Raw genomic sequence first — 21242 nt, 5'->3', positions numbered from 1 at the left:
CTTCTAGATAATAATTACTAAAGAGGAAAAATAGATAAAACTTTATTCATACAAAATGAAAAAAAATGAAATGCTCATAATTCAAATATATGTAGATGATATAATTTTTGGAGCCACAAATGAGAAAATGTGCAAAGATTTTGCTAAGTGTATACAAAAAGAATTTGAGATGGGTATGATGGGAGAATTAAATTATTTTCTAGGTCTTCAAATAAAATAATTAGAAGATGGAATATTTATAAGTCAATCCAAATATATTAATGATCATCTTAAGAAATTTGAGATTGAATTAAACAAAGTAAGTCCAACTCCCATGAGTACTTCAACTAAGATAGACAGGGATCATAATGGGAAAGATGTTGATCAAAAGAAATATAGAGGAATGATAGGATCTTTACTTTATTTAACAGCCAGTAGACCCGATATAATGTTAAGTGTATGTTTATGTGCTAGATTTCAAGCTAATCCTAAGGAATCACACTTAACAGCTGTAAAAAGAATCTTTAAATATCTTTTAGGAACAAAAGATCTAAGACATTGGTATCCAAAATGATCTTCTTTTGAATTAATTGGGTATTCAGATGCTAATTTTGTTGGAAGTAAGATTGATAGAAAAGTCACAAGTGGGACTTGCCAATTCTTAGGAAACTCACTTATTTCTTGGTTTAGTAAGAAACAAACATCAATTGCACTCTTAACAGCTGAAGCTGAATATATAGCGGTTGGGAGTTGTTGTGCTCAAATCCTTTGGATAAAACATCAAATGGAAGATTATGGAATCAAGTTCAATCATATTCCCATTACGTGTGACAATAGTAGTGCAATTCAATTAACTAAAAATCGCATTCTTCACTCTAAGACAAAGCACATTGAAATTAGACATCATTTTATTAGAGAACATGTAAAAGAGGGAGACATTGAATTAGACTATGTAAGCACAAATGATCAATTGGCTGATATTTTTACAAAACCGTTAGGAGAGGATCAATTTTGCAAAATTGGAAAAGAAATAGGAATCTTGAAACTTTCTGAGTAATATGGTTCTTCAAGTTTATTATCATCTATGCGTTTAGCTATCTTAAGTTTATTTTCCCTACTTCGCTATACATCTTCAGTTAACCGAAGCATAGGTGTAACACCCCACTTCTCCAGAGCGTTAGGTAACGTAAGATTCCAGGGATATAATTTATTTCCAAATAGAAACCCAACGCATAAACCGTTCCTCGAAGATCCTGTTACACCTTCTCAGTATATCAACTATGAACCATCAATAAACTAAGACAAGTACATCATCTCAAATGTGGAAGCTAGATCGAAACCTCAATAAATCATAATCGAACCCACTTTATTTATAACATAAAGTCAAACCAACGTTTTACATGACATCCTCAAAATAAACAACATAATTGAAACAACATAATATAAAACATACACTAATCGTCGTCACTCCTCAATAATTCTCTTTCCCTTCGTATTACTCCCTTCACCTGGAGCGTTTGAATATTCCTGGGACAAAGTCCATATTAGATGATGAATCATCTAAGTGAAAGTTCAAAAACACATTTTTTTTTCATGAATGAATGCAAGACATGAAATAAACCAATACACCCGGTAAGGCCTAGCCCAAGAGAATCCCAAATGCTTAACTCTACACGAGAGAAAAGCAATCTCTCTAAAAGTTATGCCACCATACCGATACATCGACACGACGCGATTCTAGTTTAAGAGGCGTAAGTCAACGCATCTCTCCAACATCTTGGGAACAATTGTTACCAACTCCCGGCCCAGGAGGGTCACATCAACGCAGGAACGCGGCTCACCACATTTACGTCGGAGATTATGTTCCCACTGTAAGCATCCAAGAATCACCACAAAATCCCAACTCCAAAATTTCACATGGACCACCTAGTCATCCTAGTGCGACTTCCTTGACAAAATGGCTTGGCACGAAAACCAAGGCGGCTATCCCGGCATACTCACCAGCACAAGATATCCTTATTATTCCGTCACGCCCTTGGAGAATTATGGCTACACTATCCAAACAACATCCTAGGCTAAAATCCCACATGAACAACACAATATGGACCACCTAGTCATCCTAGTGCAACTTCCTTGACCAAATGACCCAACAAGAAAACCAAGGCGACTATCCCGGCATGCATACCAGCACACGATACCCCAATTCTTCCGTCACGCCCTTGGAGAATTATGGCTACACTATCCAGACAACATCTTAAGTTGACATTCCATACGAACCCACAAAAATCAAGACAATGCCACATTTCACAATTCAATGCATCATATAAACAACATTTTTTAAAATGCAATGCACAAGTTCAAAACATTTAGGAACGAATCTCTCTCATAAAACCAACCGTCACTGGTTACCTTTTGCATCCAACAAAACCATTTTGGATGAATTCACAACACTTTTAGATAGAATAAACACCAATTTTTTAGGGTAAAACACCCATAGTAAACAAGTTTTGGGAGTGAACAACTCACCTCAAATGTATTCGGATTGCCTCGATCCTCATGCTTAACCTCGATTTGCGTGCCAATTCACAAACATCGATACTTGTACTTAACCTTGAGCCACGACACTTCCTAAACACCATATTTAATTAAAGAGCATCAAAAACTATTTTTCCTCAATTTTTCCATAATTTTCTCTATTTTTCTCCTAATTTTCACCTCGATAATTCCAAAATAATTATCTACTCAAACTTTTTCCCAAATTTTTTTACATGATAAATCCTAAAATAATTTAATAAAAATACTGGAAGAAAAATACCAGAAATACCCCTTCTCACGCGCCTACCGCGTGGCTGCGCGTGGGGTGTGGCGCGTGCAGCCACGCGCCACCTTCTTCCTCAATTTTTTGGTTGCCGGTGACTCCTCCGATGGCAAAACCAAGCACACCCCCTTGAAGCCCTTGAAGAGTAGATCCCAATCGCACCATTTTCTGGCCAAAAGGCCATTGGAAAATGCCCCAAACGGGCAGTTGTAGGCGGCCCTAAGTGATCCGCCACCCGCTTCCAGCCGAGCTTCAATCGGCCATCAAACGCACCCAAGATGCTTCCAAATGCTCCTGAACTCTTCTACTCAATGCAAGGAACAATAGCCCCTTATCCATTCTCTCAAAATCACACCAAAATGCGGCCAATTTGGTTGCTAAATTTCAGCCGAACCCTCACCCTTTTTATAACCAAAATCCAGCCACTCATCGGCTAATCAACGGCCAAAGCTTGGCCCCCAAGAATCCTAGCCCCGAATACAACCTCCCCCTAGCCTCCCTCGGCCGTCCTATCGCCAAAATCGGTAGCCACGTGTGGTGGAAGGCGACGGCCGAATTCCTCCCTTGCATTCACACTATAGATTTTCCTTTTATTTCACTTAGGCCCCTGGATTTCTTCAAATGCCATTTTGGCCCTTTGCCCAACACCCCTAATCTATCCAACTATACCACTAAGGCCCACAAGTTTAGTACTTCTCATTTCATCCTTGAAATTCCCTAAAATCTATCGTTTTGACCTCCCTCGGGCAAAGTTGGAAAATTATACTTAGGCCCAGCTGATCGTTTTAAATCCCTTCGTTTCAAACCGAAATTGCTAGAGGGTTATTCTACACATAAAATATTGGTCCTTAACATGCTCCATTGAATTTTTGGATGTTCCCTACGTCGATTCGATTTTCTCAGCCTAGTCGACAACTGTACCAAAGACTATTCCCGATCCCATTTTTTTTTATGCCTAAAATCATAACTCATGTTACTCGTCAATACCATTATGTTTTCCTTAATCATTTAGGGTCTGGGGTACTCCCTTCAGTTGATTCGATCACTTAAAACTGCGTTAGTGTACCTTACAACCCTATTATTTCGATAATTCCAATTATACCCTTCATCATATGCCATTTATAACCTCATGACTTTCTCGGGTATTACAATAGGCAATTCGAGGGTGGATCACCTGAGTTGAGGACCGACTCATGAGTATATTTTAGTTTGATTATGACAAAAAGGTGAAGTAAGCACCTCATGTTTTTTTTTTTGTCTTGATCTTATGTACTCTCATATTTGTTTATCTTATGCAAAATGAATATAATTATCTTATATTTGATAAGTTTAATATGTTCTTTTATAGAAAATATTTTATTAGTTAATTTTTTATTAATTTTTTTTCCATAAAATCAGGGGGAGAATATCCTTAGGGGGAGTTATATTTATATATGGTAAAACATGAAATTTTTGTCATCATCAAAAATGGGAGATTGTTAAGCTCAAGGGTAAGTAAATACAATTTTGATGATAACAAAAATAATTTTATTATATAAATATATTTTTTTCTCATACAAAAAAAAATTATTTGAATTAAAAGTGGGCACAAAGAGTAAATTTATTTTGAATTAAAAGAGAATTGCTTTTAAATATGTTTTCTCTTTCTCATACAAAAAATAAATTTATTTTGAATTAAAGAGAATTAGTTTTAAACATGTTTTCTCTTACTCATGCAAAAAGTAAATTTGTTTTGAATTAAAAGAGAATTACTTTTAGATATGTTTTCTTATTTTAATCATTTATGTCTCAAAAGCTTACATTTGAATTTTTAAATTTTGAATTAAAGGAGAATTATTTTTAGACATGTTTTCTCTTATTCATGCAAAAATAAATTTATTTTAAATTAATGGAGAATTGCTTTTAGACATGTTTTCTTGTTTTAATCATTTATGTCTCAAAAGCTTATATTTGAATTTTCAAATCTTGATTTCTCATGCTAAAAGTAAATTTATTTTGAATTAAAGGTGAGACATGTTTTCTTATTGTTCGAGAAAGCCTAAATATTTTTTGAATTTCAAATTTCATATTAACCTTTTCTTTAATGGTTAGTGTGTTTGGAAGATGTATATATATAGGGTAAGTATGGAGGCTCAAGGTAGAACAAACTTGATAGAGAATTCAAACAAGAGTGAGAAGGTTCGAAGTGATAGAAGTGTGCTGGCTGGTGGAATTCTCAACCGTTGGTGACTTGTTTGTAATTGTCTCTAATTGTAAGTTTGTTATTTTTACTCACTTGTTGTGTGAAGGGATTGTATTTGCTAGTAGTGTGCTAGTGGTTCTTGCTTAGGCAAGGAATTGTACGTTGGTTATAACTTCAATTAAAAGCTAGTGTTGATTCTCCCTAGTGGAATCTCAAACTAAGTCTTGAGAGAGAGGATTAGGCTCTTTAGAGCCGAACCTCTATAAATTTCTCTTGTTCTATGTGGTTGTGTGATTTTATTGATTTCAATCCTACTGCAATTACCAGATATTAAGATCACAAATTTAAGAGTTTTCAAAAAGAGTTAAAATTATTAATTTTTGAAAAACCCAATTCACCCCCCTCTTGGGTATTTTTCTGGGCAACAAATAGAGTGATATAAAAGTAACTTGAAATCAAACTCCACTAACATATCTTATAGACTCTCGTTAGAAGGCAATATAACGCAACCTTACCAGATTTCTCTTTTACATCAAACGTATACATTCCCACAAGAAACAAAAGATACACCCTTTGGTTATAACATATCAAGTCATAATCACAAAACGTGTGTATATATACTCCTAAGGTTCAAGAGCCTAACTAGTTCTAACATCTCAACACAAAAGTCCCCAAAACCTTTTCATAGAAGAGCTCTGTATATATCTATCACAAGAGATCAGCCCCTACTAAACTCGCCCTCAACCCTATCTTTTCCTTTACTTGGAATGATGTAAAGCAAAAGACTAACAACAAACAACAAATAACAAAAGACATGATCCAATACGTATAAGCCATAATAACCCAACAGAAAAGGGAAGAATAAAGCCAACGAATCATGTCCATGCCAAGCATACAAGAACCCATGAATAATATAAACGTGAACAATACTGTGACACTTCGTGTCTTGCACCTGCCACCACAAGTGACTCTTGGAACTCGATAGCTCAATCCTAGGGTTGCACCCCCTCACCACACAACCCTTGAGGGCAATCAGCTCCCACTTAAGGTCATTGTCATATCACATGCCACGAGGTTATTGAAGCCAGAAAACTCACTCATAAGGTTATGCTGATGAGTACATATATCCTTAAGGACAATTCGTTTCCATCCAATGCCTTGATCCACCCATGTACCAAACACAAGAAAAGGAATGCAAACATGACAATTGCCTACATTATGCACATTAACCTTAAGTTCATCATATGTTTCATATAAGTTATAACCGGTGTAATATCCTAGATTTTTTAAAGGGCTCAAGAGTAATTTTAACTTGGGCCATAGGTGAAATTATTAAAAGATGTGGGACTAAAGTATAATTTTTTTACAGTTATTAGTACCGAATCGATTGTAAAGAATGCCCTGGAATGTAGATGTCTAAGGAAACTGATATGATACTGACAAGCATTCTGAGATGGGATTTATGGTATTAAAAGAAATCAAAATCGAGATAGTTTTTGATACAGTTTTGATTCAAGTTGAAAAATTGAATCATTGTAGGGGACTCCCAAGAAGTCAACAGAACCTTGGGGGGGCTTCGATTTTGTGTAAGCATCAATCTTGAAGTGGTTTTGGGATGAAACAAGGGTCCCGTGAGGGCGCAAAGACGAAATTATCCTTATCGAGTAGGTCATGAATTATTAATTTTGGATTTTTGATATCGTAATGCAAATTAATTTGATGTTTGAGGATGTAAATACAATTAGAGAATTGCCTAAGTGAAATAAAGATGAATTTTGGGATTTAAATGTGTAATTTTTTTATTATTATGGGGTAATATATAGTGATATATATATAGCTGTGCATGTGCGTGTGTAAGGCGGTTGAAATTTATGCAAGATTTGAAGGAAATTGCAGCAAGATTTGAGGGAGATTTGGCAGCGAGATTTGAGGAGAGAAATCTGCAAGAAGGTTTGGTTAAGGTAGTGAGAGAGCAGCTAAGAGCCTATAAATAAATGAAAATGATGAAGAAGAGAGCAAGCAAGGGACACAATGGTGGCTGGTTTTGAAGCATGGTTGAAACAACCAGTGGAAATGATGGCTGGGCCATGATGGGGGCAGCCAAGGCTGGCCGACAACGAGCAAAGAACAGCAGTCATGAAGGCAGCCGGCGTCAAAAAGTAACGGCGGGGGCTAGTTGTTGCAGCAGCCAATGGTGGCCATGGCAGCCTCGACGGTGGTCGCACAGGAGGTGGTGCGCGACGGCATTGGCCGCAACGGTGGCTGGCAGAGGCGACAGGTGGTTGCGGAGTGTGCGCATGTTGTTCGTGCACAAGAGTAGGGGGAAAGGGAAAAAGAATGTAATACCCCATATTTTCAAACTCAAATATGATGTAATACCTGCAATTACTAGGTTCTAATACTTGAGGAAATAGGCCATTTTAAGGGATTATAGAAGCCTTGAGACAAAGGTCTAGTTTCTAAGTTAGGGGCAAAATTGTAAATATTGAAGTTTGGGTGAAAGCTTAATTTAGCTGAAACCTTGGGGTATTAGTGTAACAACTTTCTCCAGGGACATAAGTGCAATTGAAAAGTGGCCCGGGGACTAAGTTACAAAGGGTTTAAGTGCAATTACGTGAAAAGTTCGGGCTAAAGCTTTGTTTCTTGAAACCTTAAAATATCTCAAAAAAATATCTCATAATTAAGTCCTTGGGGTAACCAAACGGAGTGAACAATAGTTAGGAAATAATGATGAGACTTAAAATATCAAGGACAAGTGGCGCATTTTGGTTGGATGCACATGGGTGAAATGATAACGTGATACATGGAGCGAACGAATTCGTTGAAGTTTTCTGTAAATATAAGGCCTTTGGGGGTATTATTTTGGGCATTCAATAAGAGGGAAAGGAAGGTAGTTTGAGAGAGGAAACGCTACCAAAAGAAGGGGAAAAATCTGCAGAAGAATGAGGAAGAAAAGGCCTTGTTAGAAAATTTGGGTTGCCACCATAAAGCATGCAAAATGACATCAAAACCTCAAGGTAAGTCTCATTTATTTTTATAATATGGTAGAGGGTTGAATAAGGGAGCTGTAGGTTCAAACAAGGGTCGAATCAAAGATAAAACGAAGGAGTTATGGCCGAAATATCAAGAGGAGGCGGAGCTGTGCGATTTTTAAGGGCGGCGCGTGCATCTCACGCGCTGACAAGGGGTTGCATGTGTGGGCGTATCAGCCACCTTCTGGCGGTGCGTGAGAGCACATGGAACCTACTCTTAACCTGAAAATTTACAAAGTTGACCCTCTTTAAATTCCTTACAACCCTATGTAAAAATATTTTGAGTTTGGTTCACGAAAACTTGTGATATTTGCAGAAAACCATTCCCGAACACTGTAAATAGTACTCTGGCAAGCCCAAACCAGCAATGTAAGTGTTTCTTGCATGCTCTTGCTTCATCCCAGACATTTTGGCTTCATTAGGTAAGGGTGTTGACTTACATAGCATACTTTTCTTTTAAACCGAGCATTTATCTTAATTTTTGTCATACATCATTATGGTGGGTATGGCTAGTTGATGTTAGGGCCATCATGGTAGACTGGTGAGTGGTCATGGAGATGTGTTAGACCATGATGGATTAGTGGGGGGGATTGCAACACCTCGGCGTCTCTTCCACACAAGAGGTTTCATGTCATTTCTTTGCATTCTTCACTTGCATGCATGAACTTCATTGTTTGATTCACTCACTTATATTTTTTTCTAACTAGGGTTGATGCTCCTTGAACATTCAACATTCCAGGTATGTCAGAAGTTCCAGGTGATCCAGGTTCACGTTTGAGCAAGGGTAAAGAGGTGGTGCTTGGATAGCTTTGGGTTTTGCAGCTAGCTTTGGTTTTTATTCCATTATGTACCCTTGTAATCCAAATAATGCACTTTAAATGTCGTATGGGGAAGCTGCCATGATAAGGGTTTATTCGCTAGCTTGGGCATATGTTGCAGTTGTAATTACAAGTAGTGAGTTGAGTTTTTTTTTTGGGTGTTCTGAAAGTTGTATGCATTTCCTGTACATATAAAGGAAATATAGTGGAACCCACTTTATTAAGCTTTGGTTAAGCTTTCAAGTTTGATCCAGTGCTTCCATTGATTAAGGGTTTCCAAAATGCCCAGAGGTGATGTTAGCTTATATTTTGCCTCATTGTGTATTCAGAAAAGCGGGTTAAAGTTAACCTTATTATTGGTTAATGTTAAAGTTAAGGATCGATTCTAGCTTCCGCATTTGATGTTTATGATGATTCTCTTTTGAGATAGATGTATGAAAATTTTGGGATTGATATAAGGAATGATATGGTTTAACATTAGTTTTGAAAGAAAAAAAATTATTATCCCTGAATTGTCCCAAGTTATAACACGCCTAGAAAACGAGGTATTACAACTCGGTCGGTGACATAGCCAAACCTCTGGAGGAAGAAAACCAACTGCATCAGTTGACAGATGCCTAGCCATCTGTCGATTGTTCCTTTGAAAGAGGCAGCCATCAATCGTCAGGTGCCCAACCATCTGTCGACTGATCCCTCGAAAAGAGGCAGTTGGTTGACAAATGCCAGACCATCTGTCGACTGGTAGTGGCCCTTTGGGCCATTGGTTGGAAAATGGCTTGGCATATGTTGTAATACCCGGTATTACATGGTGTTGAAAATAAATAAATTTCGGTTAAATTGAAAGGACCTCGGGTGGTCCGGGAAGCCCATGGGTCAATCTCGAGAAATTAATTAATAAAAATTATCGAATTGGCGGAAGGGAGTGCCTCGGGACTTGGATGTCCAGGGAAGAGGGCAAGAGATTGATGAGCGTCTCGAGATGAGATTAATGACGCTGGAAGCGGTCCGACCGGGAATAATTTTCGGAATAAATTCTGTATAAGCCCGAGTGGGTGCCAATACCGAATAGGCGGAAGGGACCTCCTGGAAGCTGAGGGGACCCTAGGGGTGGTTCGGTTTTCTGAGTAAGGCAACCCTTAAGTGCTTCGGGTTCGAATAAAGGTCACGTGTAGGCGCAGGGACGAAATCAATATTCCCGAGAAAGCGTCGATAATTAATTTTGGAGAAAATCAATAATCTAAGTGGTGTGATGATATTAATTAAAGCATGGAGGGGGTCCAAGTGTTATTAGCAAATTCCTAAAGTGCAATTGATAAGTTGCTTAAGTGGAATTAAGAGTTATTAAGGGATCAAGAGTATAATTAAATTATATATGTATTTATATATATATGAGCATATCTATATAAAGGCAGAGCCATGAGCTTACTGCCAACAATTTCAAAATTTGAAATTTAAAACAAAGAGTGGGCTCGCGAGAGAAGGCTTTGTCGAGAGATAACGCGAGAGAGCGAGATCGAGCGAGAGAGGGCCGAGCTCGGCCATTGAAGAAGCAGCTTCGAGCTGCTGTTGAAATGGCCGAGGCAAAGGCGGCCATGGAAGCCGACGATTGGAGCAGCAACCGCAAGGCAGTCGGATGCTGGTGGCGAAGCAGCTGCGGTGGAAGGCGTCCGGTGGTGGAACGCGCAGAGGCAGCGTCAACATGAGGCGATGGTGGCCGAAGGTGTGGCTGCGACTGGTTGTCGCGGCCATGGCTGCAACGAGAGGTCGGGCCGCAGTGCGACTGCTGTGCGCGCGGGAGGCCGACGGTGGTTGCTGCTCACGATGGCAGCGACACGACAACTGGAGGTGGCCGGAGGCAATGGCAGGTCGAGCAGGGGCGGTGGCCGGTTGCGGTGGGCGCGCGTTGGAGGTTGAAGGAGATGAACAGTGCGCGCGGGAAGCTGGAGAAGAAATGAGAAAGAAAAGAAAAGAAAAAAAAAGGAAAAACAAAATAGAAAATGAGAAAATATGGAAAAATCCCGAAAAATTCCAGAAAGATTGGGGAAAGTTCTGAAAATTAATTTGGGGCCCGAGGAACGTGTTGGAGGCCGAGAATGGGATTTGGGCGCGAGATTTGAAGCCCAGGAAGCAATACCGGGTGAGCGTTTTCCCGATGTCTGCTCCAGAATTAATTGAGGTAAATTAATTTAATTATTTTCATTATGTGAGATAATGAATTATGTAGTATTAGTTGGATTAAACCCTGTGTTGGGGTTATTTGAAATCTTGTTGATGGATGATTTTGGCGATGTGCGGCATAGTTGAGGGCATTGGTTGAATGCCGGATGTTAATGGAGTTGGGGTTTTGTGTGTTTTGCCTCTAGGTTCGACCGGGAAGGCAGTGATCCTAGAGGAACTTGCAGTTCATGCTGGAGTTCGTGCCGAGGCAGAGAAGAGGCTTCGAGCCAGGTAAGGGACGGCCCCATGTGGAGGTGGCCTTGCAAGTTGGTAAATGTGTTTGATAATGTTTTTATGTTGCATTGGCATGTAGTGTTTATATCTTGTGTGATGCAAGCTCTACTGGACCTGTTGCCATAAGGAGGACTAGTGGTGGGGGCTGATAGGTTGATGCCTCAACCTTAGTGGGTTGTGAGGATGTGTGAGCCTAGCCTCATTTGCATGCATTTGGCATACATAAACATGATTATACTCATATTTACATGCATTGCACCCTTACTGAGTCTTTATAACTCATGAGGTTTTACCTCATGTGTAGATGATGCAAGTCTGGATGCAAGCAGGGATGGCGCCGGGAGGCCATTGTGGCAACTAGCTGAGTTGCCCGAGTTATGTATTTTTAATATTGCTTGTATGTAGCCAGGGGGCGTGGTGTATGTATACCCTTGTGAGTAAATGTCTGTGTTATTGAGCTTAAATGTATTTAATTGTGTAATCATCATAGTGTGATAGATGATTGTGAGATTGCTTGTTGAATGTGGCATAGTTGGTAAAGACAAGCTTCGGACCGAGTCAAGATCAGTAAGGTATGTTCTCATAAATCCCCAATACTCAGCGAAGTGTTTGTATGCTAGCCTTGTGCCTGGGTCACCTCTGGCTTGCTATGGGGTGAGCTGAAGAGAGGTGAAGCTCACTCGGGTTTCGGGTCTTGGTCCGCTAGATTTTTCTTATTTGAGTTGGGACCGATTCCTGAGTGGAGCGAAGGGAAGGACGAAGCCTAGTTCCCACCTAGGGCGTTTCCTGTTGAAACATAGTCCAACCCTTCAGTTGTGGTTATCGGGTGAGTAATCCAGTCGATTATTTACCGGTGGCGCCCGTAAGTGGGAGCGGGTCGTTACATATGTCGACTGACATAAGGCTTTGGCTCGAAATAAGGGACCCAAGACATATAAGTTTCACAAAATTACTTGCATTAGCTACATCCTAACACAAAACACATCATTCCCAAGGGTTTATAGGGTGGAACAAACCCTATTTTGAAGCTTAAAAAAGACTAACAAAATTAAGAAAGATTCTAGGGAGATTTACATCCATTTTTACATAGACATCAAACAAGAGCAAGCCTTTGGAAAAATCTAGTTTTTAGACTCACACTTCCAACACTCTAAAGTCCAAGAGTTTAGGGGAGTAAGAGAATAACTAGTAAGAGAATAACTTGCCTTAAAAACTCTTCTCGATGGATTACTTGAGATGATAAGCTCCCAAGATCTCCTTACTTCTTACACTCAATAAGAATAACTAGCAAAAATAGAAAGAAAAGAAGAAGAAGATGAACATATCCTTAACCTCTTAACCTCTTTGGAGCTCAAACAATCAAGGAAGAATAAGGAGAAGAAAACCCTAGCTCTCTTGCTCTCTCCAGATGGCCACCCCTTATTTCCTCTTCCTTTGCCTTCTAGCATCTTCTTCTCATGCAAAAATTAAACCTTCCTCGTATATATATATACACACACATTTCCACACAATTACTTAAATGCCCTTAGTGTCAAAACACTCAAATGAAAACTCCCTATGTTTAAATGATAGCTTAAGCATTAAGCTTAATTAAACACCATACAACATTTTCACACATATCTTAAGCCATTGCAAGTCCCACTACCCTTTAAGTCAACTCTTTGACTTTTCCACTTTCTTTTCACCTCACCTAAAAATATCACATATAATTCACCAAAAATTATTACTCTACCAAAATACATGTTCCATTCCAAAATATACCACCTGGACTCACTAATGGGTCGTAACAGATTCTACCCCCCTTAAAAGATTTTGCTCTTCCAAATTCGTATCTGGTTACTCAAACAACTGAGAGAAAGATTGCTTCATAACATCCTCTAATTCCCATGTGGCTTCTTCTAGGCCATGTCATTGCCATTGAACTTTCACATAAGGTAGAGATTGATTCCTTAAAACCTTTTCCTTCCGGTCCAAAATATCTATAGGAATCTCTTTATATGTCACATCTTCTTAAATCTCAAGGGTATGGTAGTCGACGATGTGCTGAGGGTCTAACATATATTTGTGCAACATCAACACATGGAAAACATCATGCACACTAGCGACTGTGGTGGCAAAGCAAAATAGTAGGCTAAATGTAATACTCGAGAATTTTATAAAATCATATATTTAAGGAAATATGATATTCCCCAAAAGGTTATGAAAGTCCTAAGGTAAAAGTGCAATTTTTGAACTAGGGTAAAAGTGCAGTTTCTGAAAAGTCCAGGGTAAGAGCGCAATGTTTGAAAGGTTTGGGTCAAAGTGCGATAACACAAAGGCTTAGACCAAAGTGTAATAGTACAAAGCTACGGGCCAAGGTATAATTTTTGAAAACCCGTAACTAGGTCATTAAAGAAACAAACCAAACAAACAGGCAATTAAGAGTTATGATGGAGCTCGCAAAATGAGGCACAAGTTGGCATATATTTGGAGGATTTTAATTGGCCACACATGAAAGGTAATGATGAGGCACGAAGTGACAAAATGTGATTGGCCGGAAAATATATAAAAAGGGACCTTGGGTTGTACAATCAAGCACTCCAAGTGAGATTCAACTTGATTTTTTTCCATATTGAGAGATCCAAATAAAGGGAAAGGATTCTTGAGAGGGGGGGAATTCTACAAAAAAAAAGAGTGAAATCAGTGGAGAAGCGAAGGGGAACGGGCCTCGCCAAAAAAATTTAAAGCTTCGCTAGAATTCTAGCCAAATCTATTGAAAAATGGCAGGCTAAGTCCAATCTAAGTTTATATTCCAGTAGAGGGGAAAGAGAGAAAGTTGTAGAAATAAATGGGGGTTGACTCGGAGTTAAAACAAGGGAGAAATAGGTGAAAAACTGAAGTGCATGTTTGTCATCGCCGGAGAAAGAGCGACGCATGTAGTACAGGTGTCGAAAAAGGCTATGCGTATAGGCACATGGGCCTTCTTCCAGTGGCGCATGCAGGCACGTGAGGCCTTATTTCCACCTATAATTTTCCAAAAGTATAAAACAAGATAATTAGAATAATCGTACGTAAAAATATTTGGTATTTATTTTACAAAAATTTGTGTTTACTGTAGAAAACCCAAAATCGACAAGTGTGAACAGTGTTTTCAAAGGTAAAAAACAAGGTGAGTGGTTCTTGCATGTGTCTTACTTCATCTTGGTCATTTTTGGTTTCATTTGTGTGTAGTTTGTGACTAACATCTCATGTTTCCTTCGTTTTGAGCATATCTCTTTCTATTTTGCATGCATCACGGCGTTTGTGGCTAGTTGGTGGGTCATCATGGTGATCGGGGAATGATCATGTGCCTAGAGGTGGGGCTAAGGAGTTTGGACCCCAAACACATGCCTAGAGGTGGGGCTGAGGAGTTTGACATGATGACTGGCAAGGATGATGGTGACAAGGGGAGATTTCATGATATTTTTACATGATTGCATATACACGCACTGTTTCCTTTCTTGAATCACTCACTAAGATGTTTCATATCTCATATCGGCATATTCAAACGTGTCAAGTACCCCAGGTTCCAGTTCAAGCAAGGGCAAAGAGGTGGTGATTGGCTAGCATTGAGTTTTTGATTTTGTTGTATACCCGTGTAATCTAAATGATGTATTATAAATAACAGTTAGGTTATCCAAATTTGTAAGAGGTATGTATGTGTCTTATAGTTGTGTTTCAAATGATGTACAAGAGATGTCACTGTGGGTTGATGTACTAGGTGTATCCAAAACCATAACACCGAGTGTATTGTATTGTAGTTCGTGGTCATGACACCTGTGTTAAAGATGTGCGAGTGTGTGTGTGGAAGCCCTTTGTAGTCATACTAAAGGTAACATAATTGTCAGTCCTAGCTATGGGCTATCGTTACCTTTGAAGGTTGAGTGCAATGGTCATACTTGTACCAAGATTTGTATAGTGGAAATCCTAGTTATTTAGCGTTTAGTTAACTATCAAGTTTGATCTGTTGCTTCCGTTAGTAAGGATTTTCATAACGCCCTTGTGTGAGCTTAGCATGAAAGTTTGTACTAATATAGTGTGAAAAAGTAGGGCATTACACTAAAGACCCTATCTGCTCCAAAATCTAGAAAGGCCCAACTTAATATGGATTGAGTTTCCCTGAAACTCCAAATCGCCGCACACCCTTCATAGGCATAACCCTCAACCACACATGATCTCCTACATCAAATTTCAAGTCACGGTGTTATCTATTAGCATAACTCTTCTGACGACCCTGAGCTACCTTCATACGAGCCCTAATGAGTCAAATTTTGTAGGTAGTCTATTCAATCACCTCAGGTCTTAGCAAGACTCTATCTCCAGCCTCCTTCCAATAAATGGGTGACCTGCACGACCTACCATATAATGCCTCATAAGGCGATATCCTAATGCTGGAATGGAAACTATTATTGTACGCGAACTCTGCTAATGGAAAATGGTCATCCCAGTTCCCATGGAAGTCGAGCACACAAGCCTTCCACATATCCTCTAGTGTCTGTATAGTCCGCTCTTTCTGTTCATCTGACTATGAATGGAACACGGTACTGAAATTTTGAGTCCCCAAAGCCTCATGTAAAGCTCCCTAGAAATGGGACATAAATCTATTATCTCTATCTAACACAATACTTATTGGGATGCTATGTAACTTCACAATCTCTTCAATATATAATCTAGCCAATCGACTCAAAGGAAAAGTCTTTTTAATAGGGAGGAAATGAGTTGATTTCATCTACTATCACCCATATTACATCATGTTCTTTTTGTGTCCTAGGCAAACCCATGACAAAATTCATGGAAATATGATCCACTTCCATTCTAGAACGGGTAATGGTTGTAGCAAACCAGTATGCTTCTGATGTTCTGCTTTCACTTGCTGGCATACTTGACACCAGGAAACAAATTGAGCCACATCTCTCTTCATGGCATCCTACCAAAATTGACGCCTCAAACCTTGATACATTTTGGTCATGCCTAGGTGGATAGTGTACCGAGCCTTATGAGCTTCCATTAAGATCTCTTGTCTTATCTCTTCGTCTTTAGGAACATAAATCCTTCCTTGATATAACAATAACCCGTCATCCCTCTTACTATATCCCAAGGCACCAAATTTCCCCATATCAAATAAAATCATGGCCAACTTTTCATCGATAGGCTGGGATACCCGAATACACTTGATCTAATTTGGCTGCACTAGCATAGAACCACAAAACATAATAGGTCCTCCCTCAAAAGAGGAAATAGTCAGGTAACTTAATTGCTCCAATAATTACCATTCCTGGACCATCATAGTAGCAATGGAGGCTCCTTGCTGACTCAAGGCATCTGCTACAACAGTGGCTTTTCTCGAATGATATAAGATATCACAATCATAATCTTTAAACAACTCAACCCATCGATGTTGCCTCATATTCAACTCTTTCTAGAAGAAGAGGTATTTTAAACTTTTATGATCAGTGTAAACTTCCACTTTCTCTCCATACAAATGGTGTCTCCAAATTTTCAATGAAAATACCACCATAGCAAATTCTAAATCATGCGTTGGATAATTCATTTCATGCTTTTACAATTATCGAGAACCATAAGCAAATGCACGTCCATCCTACATTAGAACACATCCCAGTCCTAAATAGGAAGCATCACTATATACAACAAACTTCTCTCCACTCCTAGGAATGGGTAACACTGGGGTGGTACTCAATCGCTGCTTTAATTCTTGAAAACTTTGCTCGCAAGCTTCATTCCATTCAAAAGTCACTCCTTTCTGAGTCAATTTCCTCAATGGATAAGATAGACGAGCAAACCCCTCAATAAATCATCAATAATAGCCAACCAACCCTAAGAAACTACGGATCCCAATCACTATTGTGAGCCTGGGCCAATCAACTACTGCCTTAATCTTTTCTAGGTCAACAGAGATACAATCCCCTAAAACCAGATATCCCAAAAATCCCACATGTGACCATCAAAAATCACACTTACTAAGTTGGCATACAACTGCTCCTCTCTGAGTCTTTGTAAGACAACTCTAAGATGTTCCTCGTGCATTTTCATATTCAGGGAATAAACCAAAATATCATCTATGAGGACAATTACAAAACTATCCAAGTACTCCTTAAACACTTTATTCATTAGGTCCATAAAAACAACTAGAGCATTAGTCAACCCAAAAGACATCACCACAAATTCATAATGTCGATAGCACGTCCTTAAAACTATCTTCTGCATATCCTCCTCTTTAACATGTACCTAATGATAACTAGACTTCAAGTCAATTTTAGAGAACACAGCTGGTCCTCAAAGTTGATCTAACAAATCATCCACCCGAGGCAACAGGTACTTGTTCTTCATGGTCAGTTGGTTAAGCTAGCGATAATCAATACATAATTGCATGGATCCATCTTTCTTTCTTACAAATAAAACTAGAGCACCCCATGGCGATGCACTAGGGATGATAAACCCTTTATCAATTCAATCTTGCGGCTGAACCTTTAATTCCTTTAATTCATTTGGAGCCATTCTATAGGAAGCTTTTAAAATAGGTTGGGTACCCGACACTAGATCTATTGAAAACTCAACTTCCCTCTGAGGTGGTAATCCTAGCAACTCATTTGGAAACATATAAGGAAATTCACATACTATTGGAATCTCAGATAGTTTCACCTTATTGCCTACGCTGGTAGTCATAAAAGCTAGATATGCCTCACATCCCTGATGCACCAATCGCTCAGCTCTCACTACTGATATCATCAGGGTAGAACTCATCGGCTTCACACCCCTATAATAAACAATAGGCTACTGAGGTAGCTCATAACAAATTACCTTTTTCCAACAATCAACCTTAGCATAGTGGCGCAATAACCAATCCATACCAAGAATGAGAAAAAAAATCTTTAATATCGAGTGTTACCAAATCGACAAACAAATCCTTATCGTGGACCTTAATTTCACAATCCCAAAAGATATCATTGATGATGAATGCCATTAATAGGTGTACCAATGCAAGGTTTTAATCGATTTTGAAAACATTTTTCAAAACCATCAAAGAGGGCAGCGAAAATACAAACCAAAAACAACTTTGCAAAAATCATTTTCGATCCATATGCTATCTAAAACTAAACCATGCCATAGGGGGTTTAATATGTATACCTTTTAACACTTGAAGTTTGATGTAGGGGCTGTAATCCACCAATGGCAGAACTCCTTGCTCCCAAAACAACTCCAGTTAGACTAAACTATCCCCTGGAATTACAAGGGGGGCCTATCGAGTCCATGCTCGAGCAAGATGGTGAATCCTAACACTTTCTCTTTGTGCTAGATAGAAAGAGTAAGGAAGAGTAAGGCTGGGAAATGGAATGCGTTCAAATGAAATGAGGCTTCTCAAACTTGATAGTCTCACTATCTAGAACAATGAGCTATAATAGCTATAAGGAAGCAAGACGAATAATGGGAGTTGGGGTTTCTAAATGGGAGATAAATAGCAAGGATGGCCGAGAAAAATGAGCCAACACACACAAATCAACCCTATGTTTTTCAACACAAACATATATATCTCCTAAATTGAAAAACCTAGGGCACACACAAAAAGGGAAAATTCGATAAGGGAATCAAGAGGGGACAAGAGAGAGAGATAAGGAGAGGGCGTGCTAAGGATGCACGTCGTCCTTCCTTGTCCTCCTATCATTCGCAACCGCCACGCGTCCCCTTTCTGTTGTAGAAGATGACAAATGACCGTGCAATCTTCCAGCTAGATCGACAAGAACTATCGACAGGTCATAAGGAGCTATTAACAATTAGTCTCGAAATGGTCGACAATTTACCAAGATTGTCAACCGTTTTGGCCCCTTTACCTAAAACTTCCCAAAAATTACATGTAGGCCAGCTATTAACTCTTAATATCACTTTCACTATCTCATAATGACACTAAGGCCCCTGTTAACTCTTAACGACATGCACATTAACTCTTGACTATTGCTCCTTATTAATTAATCAGTTAACTCAATTTGTTAACTCTTAACAGCAATGTCATTAACTCTTAATGAGGATTTTAGCCTTAATCGCTTAGTCAACCATCACAGTTGGATATGCGTGTGACCGTCTAGGTTCATTACTAAGTAGCAATCAGGACATGTTAACCACCTTGACGTTGACCAAACTCTTTTGGTCTATAACGAGAATCTCTCCATCTCCTCAAAGTACCCCGAAATACCTAAAGTGACAACTAGTATTATGTCAGGGAGATCTTGTTGAGTGTAGATTTTGATGATTGACATGTGTGAATGTGAATGTACATTTATATTTTATGTACTAACAAAGCATGAAGCCTTCATAAGGCTTACAAAGTTGTTTTCTAGTGTTTTTATGACAAATGTTATATATGGAAACTTCTTATATATATATATATATGGAGATTTCATTATTTATGGAAACAATCTTTTAGAGAGCTTTCAAGAAATTTGAATATTTGAGCTATGTATGGAAAGTCTAGAAGATATATATATATATGGAATTCTTGTTCATATATGGAAAGCTCAAAAGAGATATAAGGAAGTTTTTGAAGAGATTAGAGTAGGTCACTATATGGAGTTGCCATATATGTAACTTGGCGACATAGCATTGTTAACGTGGCATTTTGATAACAATGGCAGCCGCGTGGAGCACACTCACTAGTCTATATCAAGGTAACATCATTTCATTGGTCTAAATATGATAAGAGAAACTTGGAGTCAATTTAAAGGTTCTTAGAAGCTCCTTTACTCAGCTAAATATGGAAGAATTTTTTTGAATTGCATTCAAATGTAGAAGTTAAAGATTCATCCTTATTGTACAATATTAATGAAGGGAATTAAGGTTTGAAAGTTAAACCTTGATAGATATTACTTTCCTTTATTGTTGATTCTCTCTCATTAAAAGGATATGGAGACTCAAATCATGGAATCAAGTATCCTACTCATTATGGCTGAATTTCTCATCATTATGGGAGAATATTCAAAATATATCTTGCATATATTCAGGTACAGAAATTGATTCTCTACTTGTCAACATTTTTAGTATGGAAACTTGATCAATTAAGATCTTTTGAAGTCATAATTGATATTTTTATTATGAGAGAATATTCAAAGGGTATCTTGCATATTTTCAACTACACAAATTGATTCTCTACTTGTCAACATTTTTAGTATGGAAACTTGATCAATTAAGAGCTTTTGAAGTCATAATTGATATCTTCATTGTTGGACAAATTTGCTTCATTATTTGAGAATATTTGGCTGTATTTTACACCATTTGGAGGTTTAAATTCAAATTTCAAATCAACTATGCTTGTTATGGAAGCTAAGGGGCCAATTGCATAATCAAAGGTGTTTGAAGATCAAATAGAAGTCAGAATTGATCATTTATGATTTATGGACGATTTTGCATGAATTATGAAGGATTTTGATGATATTTTAATCCTTAAAATCAGCCATCCATTATTGGAGCTGATTTGCTTATTCGCTAATTGGAGATCAACAAAAGTCAAAGGTATTAAAGATCAACCAAGTTATCTGATTATGGAAGGTAAATCAAGAATTCAATATAAAGGGCTGAGATTGAACAAGGAAAGCCTACTCTAACATTATAAAAATGGTCTCTTGAAGGCTTTGGAACAACTTTTGGAAGCCTTATTACTTCTACATTCTTGGCTAATATTTTCATTCTCTCTAAAGTTTTTTCTTCCTCTATCTTCTTGAGAGAAAACTAAGAGAGTTCTCTACACTTCATTGTATTATTTTCAGAGAACCCTATTTCTCAATCACTACTATTATTGTATCTTGTAAAGAGCATACAAAATCCAAACTAGTGAGTGTGAGACTTTAGAAGTAGTTTGGTGGTGGTGAAGCCAAGTGAAGGCTTTGGTGGTTGTATCAAAGGTTGCATATAGTGAATTTGGTTGAAAATCCTAAGGA

The sequence above is a fragment of the Diospyros lotus genome, chromosome 10 (assembly GCF_014633365.1).
Source record: "Diospyros lotus cultivar Yz01 chromosome 10, ASM1463336v1, whole genome shotgun sequence".
Taxonomy (NCBI): domain Eukaryota; kingdom Viridiplantae; phylum Streptophyta; class Magnoliopsida; order Ericales; family Ebenaceae; genus Diospyros; species Diospyros lotus.
The sequence above is the reverse complement of the archived record's forward strand: the minus strand, read 5'-3'. Positions refer to the sequence as shown.